Genomic DNA, 5,656 nt, shown 5'->3' on the forward strand with positions numbered 1-5,656 from the left:
TATGTTCTCACTTGAAACGGTAAGCTCAGCATTGAAACGCTAAGATCTGCATTGAAACAACAGGTTCTGCTTTGAAACGGTACATTTTGCATTGAAACGCTACGTTCTGCATTGAAACCTGAAGTGCATTGAAACTCTAAAGTTCTACATTGAAACGCTAAGGTCAGAATTTAAAGAATAAGTTCTCCATTGAAACGCTACATTCTGCATTGAAACGATAAAGATCTGCGATGAAACGCTAAGTTCTGCATTGAAACTCAAAGTTGTGCATTGAAACGCTAGGTTCTACATTGAAACGCTAAGGTCAGAATTGAAAGAATAAGTTCTTCATTGAAACGCTAAGATCTTCATTGAGACGCTAAGTTCTGCATTGAAAGCGTAGGTTCTGCATTGAAACACTACGTTCTCCTATGAAACAGTAAAGATCCTCATTGAAAGGCTAAGGTATGCATTGAAATGCCAAGTTCCAACTTGAAACGGAAAGTTCTGCACTGAAACGCTAACTTCTGCTTTGAAACGGTAGATTCTGTATTGAAACGCTAAATTCTGCATTGAAACACTAATTTCTACATTGAAACTCTAAGCTCTGCAATGAAATGCTAAGTTCTGCATTGAAACGGTAAGTTCTGCATTGAAACGCTAAGTTCTGCATTGAAACTGTGTGTTCTACATTGAAACGCTAAGCTCTGCAATGAAACGCTAAGATATGCATTGAAACGGGAATTTCTTACTTGAAACGCTAAGCCCTGCATTAAAACGCTACGTTCTGCATTGAAACCTGAAGTGCATTGAAACTCTAAAGTTCTACATTGAAACGTTAATGTCTGCATTGAAAAAATAAGTTCTGCTTTGAAACGCTACATTCTGCATTGAAACGATAAAGATCTGCGATGAAAGGCTAAGCTCTGCATTGAAACTCAAAGTTGTGCATTGAAACGCTAGTTCTACATTGAAACGCTAAGGTCAGAATTGAAAGAATAAGTTCTTCATTGAAACGCTAAGATCTGCATTGAAACGCTAAGTTCTGCATTGAAAGCGTAGGTTCTGCATTGAAACGCTAAGTTCTGCATTGAAACGCGAAGTTCTGCATTGAAACTCGAAGTTGTGCATTGAAGCCCTAAAGTCCTACATTGAAACACTGAGGACTGATTTGAAAGAATAAGTTCTCCTTTGAAACGCTAACTTCTGCATTGAAACACAAAGTTCTGCATTGAATTGCTAAGTTCTGCATTGAAACGCTAAATTCTGCATTGAAACTGTATGCTCTGCATTGAAACATAAGCTCTGCAATGAAACGCTAAGTTCGTAATTGAAACGCTAAGTTCTGCAATGAAACGCCAAGTTCTCCATTGAAACTGTATGTTCTGCATTGAAATGCTAAGCTCTGCAATGAAACACTAAGTTCTGCATTGAAATGGGAATTTCTCACTTGAAACGCTAAGCTCTGCATTGAAACGCTACGTTCTGCTTTGAAACGGTAAAGATCTGCATTGAAAGGCTAAGGTATGCATTGAAATGCCAAGTTCTCACTTGAAACGGAAAGTTCTGCATTGAAACGCAAAGTTCTGCAGTGAAAGAGTAAGTTCTGCATTGAAATGCAAAGTTCTGCTTTGAAACGGTAGATTCTGTATTGAAATGCTAAGTTCTGCATTGAAATGCTATGTTCTGCAATGAAACGCTACGTACTGCATTGAAACACTAAATTCTGCATTGAAACGGTAAGTTCTGCATTGAAACGCTAAGTTCTGCAATGAAATACTAAGTTCTGCATTGAAACGGTGAGTTCTGCATTGAAAAGCTAAGGTCTGCATTGAAACACTAAGTTCTGCTTTGAAACGGTGAAGATCTGCATTGAAAAGCTAAGGTATGCATGGAAAAGCGAAGGTATCCATTGAAAATGTCAATTCCGCTTTGAAATGGCATGTTCTCGCTTGAAACGGTAAGCTCAGCATTGAAACGCTAAGATATGCATTGAAACAACAATTTCTGCTTTGAACCGGTATATTTTGCATTGAAACGCTACGTTCTGCGTTGAAAACTGAAGAGCATTGAAACTCTAAAGTTCTACATTGAAACGCTAATGTCTGCATTGAAAAAATAAGTTCTGCTTTGAAACGCTACATTCTGCATTGAAACGATAAAGATCTGCGATGAAAGGCTAAGCTCTGCATTGAAACTCAAAGTTGTGCATTGAAACGCTAGGTTCTACATTGAAACGCTAAGGTCAGAATTGAAAGAATAAGTTCTTCATTGAAACGCTTAGATCTGCATTGAAATGCTAAGTTCTGCATTGAAAACGTAGGTTCTGCATTGAAACGCTAAGTTCTGCATTGAAACGCGAAGTTCTGCATTGAAACTTGAAGTTGTGCATTGAAGCCCTAAAGTACTACATTGAAACACTGAGGACTGATTTGAAACGCTAAGATCTGCATTGAAACGCTAAGTTCTGCATTGAAACACTACGTTCTGCTATGAAACGGTAAAGATCGTCGTTGAAAGGCTAAGGTATGCATTGAAATGCCAAGTTCTGCATGGAAACGGAAAGTTCTGCATTGAAACGCTAAGTTCTGCATTGAAAGGCTAAGTTCTGCATTGAAACAGTAAGGTCAGAATTGAAAGAATAACTTCTAATTTGAAACACTAAGTTCTGCATTGAAACGCTACATTCTGCATTGAAATGGTAAAGATCTGCTTTGAAATGCTAAGGTCTGCATGGAAACTCAAAGTTGTGCATTGAAGGGCTAAATTTCTACATTGAAACGCTAAGGACTGAATTGAAAGAATAAGTTCTCCTTTGAAACGCTAAGTTCTGCATTGAAACGCAAAGTTCTACACTGAAACGCTAAGTTCTGCATTGAAACGCTAAGTTCTGCAATTAAACGCTAAATTCTGCATTGAAACTGTATGTTCCGCATTGAAACATAAGCTCTGCAATGAAACGCTAAGTTCTTCATTGAAACGCTAAGTTCTGCAATGAAACGCCAAGTTCTGCATTGAAACAGTATGTTCTGCATTGAAACGCTAAGCTCTTCAATGAAACGCTAAGTTCTGCGTTGAAACGGGTATTTCTCACTTGAAACGCTAAGCTCTGCATTGAAAGGCTACGTTCTGCTTTAAACCGTAAAAATCCGCTTTGAAAGGCTAAGGTATGCATTGAAATGCCAAGTTCTCACTTGAAACGGAAAGTTCTGCATTGAAACGCAAAGTTCTGCTTTGAAACGGTAGATTCTGTATTGAAATGCTAAGTTCTGCATTGAAACGCTAAGTTCTGCATTGAAACTCGAAGTTGTGCATTGAAGCCCTAAAGTCCTACATTGAAACACTGAGGACTGATTTGAAAGAATAATTACTCCTTTGAAACACTAAGTTCTGCATTGAAACACTATGTTCTGCTATGAAACCGTAAAGATCCTCATTGAAAGGCTAAGGTATGCATTGAAATGCCAAGTTCTGCATGGAAACGGAAAGTTCTGCATTGAAACGCTAAGTTCTGCATTGAAAGGCTAAGTTCTGCATTGAAACACTAAGGTCAGAATTGAAAGAATAAGTTCTAATTTGAAACGCTAAGTTCTGCATTGAAACGCAAAGTTCTACACTGAAATGCTAAGTTCTGCATTGAAACGCTAAGTTCTGCAATGAAACGCTAAATTCTGCATTGAAACTGTATGCTCTGAATTGAAACTGTATGTTCTGCAATGAAACATAAGCTCTGCAATGAAACGCTAAGTTCTTCATTGAAACGCTAAGTTCTGCAATGAAACGCTAAGTTCTGCATTGAAACGCTAAGTTCTGCAATGAAACGCTAAGTTCTGCATTGAAACTGTATGTTCTGCAATGAAACATAAGCTCTGCAATGAAACGCTAAGTTCTTCATTGAAACGCTAAGTTCTGCAATGAAACGCTAAGTTCTTCATTGAAACGCTAAGTTCTGCAATGAAACGCTAAGTTCTGCATTGAAACTGTATGTTCTGCATTGAAACGCTAAGCTCTTCAATGAAACGCTAAGTTCTCCATTGAAACGGGAATTTCTCACTTTAAACGCTAAGCTCTGCATTGAAAGGCTACGTTCTGCTTTGAAACGGTAAAGATCTGCATTGAAAGGCTAAGGTATGCATTGAAATGCCAAGTTCTCACTTGAAACGGAAAGTTCTGCATTGAAACGCAAAGTTCTGCAGTGAAAGAGTAAGTTCTGCATTGAAATGCAAAGTTCTGCTTTGAAACGGTAGATTCTGTATTGAAATGCTAAGTTCTGCATTGAAATGCTATGTTCTGCAATGAAACGCTACGTACTGCATTGAAACACTAAATTCTGCATTGAAACGGTAAGTTCTGTATTGAAACGCTAAGTTCTGCAATGAAATACTAAGTTCTGCATTGAAACGGTGAGTTCTGCATTGAAAAGCTAAGGTCTGCATTGAAACACTAAGTTCTGCTTTGAAACGGTGAAGATCTGCATTGAAAAGCTAAGGTATGCATGGAAAAGCGAAGGTATCCATTGAAAATGTCAATTCCGCTTTGAAATGGCATGTTCTCGCTTGAAACGGTAAGCTCAGCATTGAAACGCTAAGATATGCATTGAAACAACAATTTCTGCTTTGAACCGGTACATTTTGCATTGAAACGCTACGTTCTGCGTTGAAAACTGAAGAGCATTGAAACTCTAAAGTTCTACATTGAAACGCTAATGTCTGCATTGAAAAAATAAGTTCTGCTTTGAAACGCTACATTCTGCATTGAAACGATAAAGATCTGCGATGAAAGGCTAAGCTCTGCATTGAAACTCAAAGTTGTGCATTGAAACGCTAGGTTCTACATTGAAACGCTAAGGTCAGAATTGAAAGAATAAGTTCTTCATTGAAACGCTTAGATCTGCATTGAAATGCTAAGTTCTGCATTGAAAACGTAGGTTCTGCATTGAAACGCTAAGTTCTGCATTGAAACGCGAAGTTCTGCATTGAAACTTGAAGTTGTGCATTGAAGCCCTAAAGTACTACACTGAAACACTGAGGACTGATTTGAAACGCTAAGATCTGCATTGAAACGCTAAGTTCTGCATTGAAACACTACGTTCTGCTATGAAACGGTAAAGATCGTCGTTGAAAGGCTAAGGTATGCATTGAAATGCCAAGTTCTGCATGGAAACGGAAAGTTCTGCATTGAAACGCTAAGTTCTGCATTGAAAGGCTAAGTTCTGCATTGAAACAGTAAGGTCAGAATTGAAAGAATAACTTCTAATTTGAAACACTAAGTTCTGCATTGAAACGCTACATTCTGCATTGAAATGGTAAAGATCTGCTTTGAAATGCTAAGGTCTGCATGGAAACTCAAAGTTGTGCATTGAAGGGCTAAATTTCTACATTGAAACGCTAAGGACTGAATTGAAAGAATAAGTTCTCCTTTGAAACGCTAAGTTCTGCATTGAAACGCAAAGTTCTACACTGAAACGCTAAGTTCTGCATTGAAACGCTAAGTTCTGCAATTAAACGCTAAATTCTGCATTGAAACTGTATGTTCCGCATTGAAACATAAGCTCTGCAATGAAACGCTAAGTTCTTCATTGAAACGCTAAGTTCTGCAATGAAACGCCAAGTTCTGCATTGAAACAGTATGTTCTGCATTGAAACGCTAAGCTCTTCAATGAAACGCTAAGTTCTGC

This window comes from Lathamus discolor, unplaced genomic scaffold (assembly GCF_037157495.1).
Source record: "Lathamus discolor isolate bLatDis1 unplaced genomic scaffold, bLatDis1.hap1 Scaffold_66, whole genome shotgun sequence".
NCBI lineage: Eukaryota > Metazoa > Chordata > Aves > Psittaciformes > Psittacidae > Lathamus > Lathamus discolor.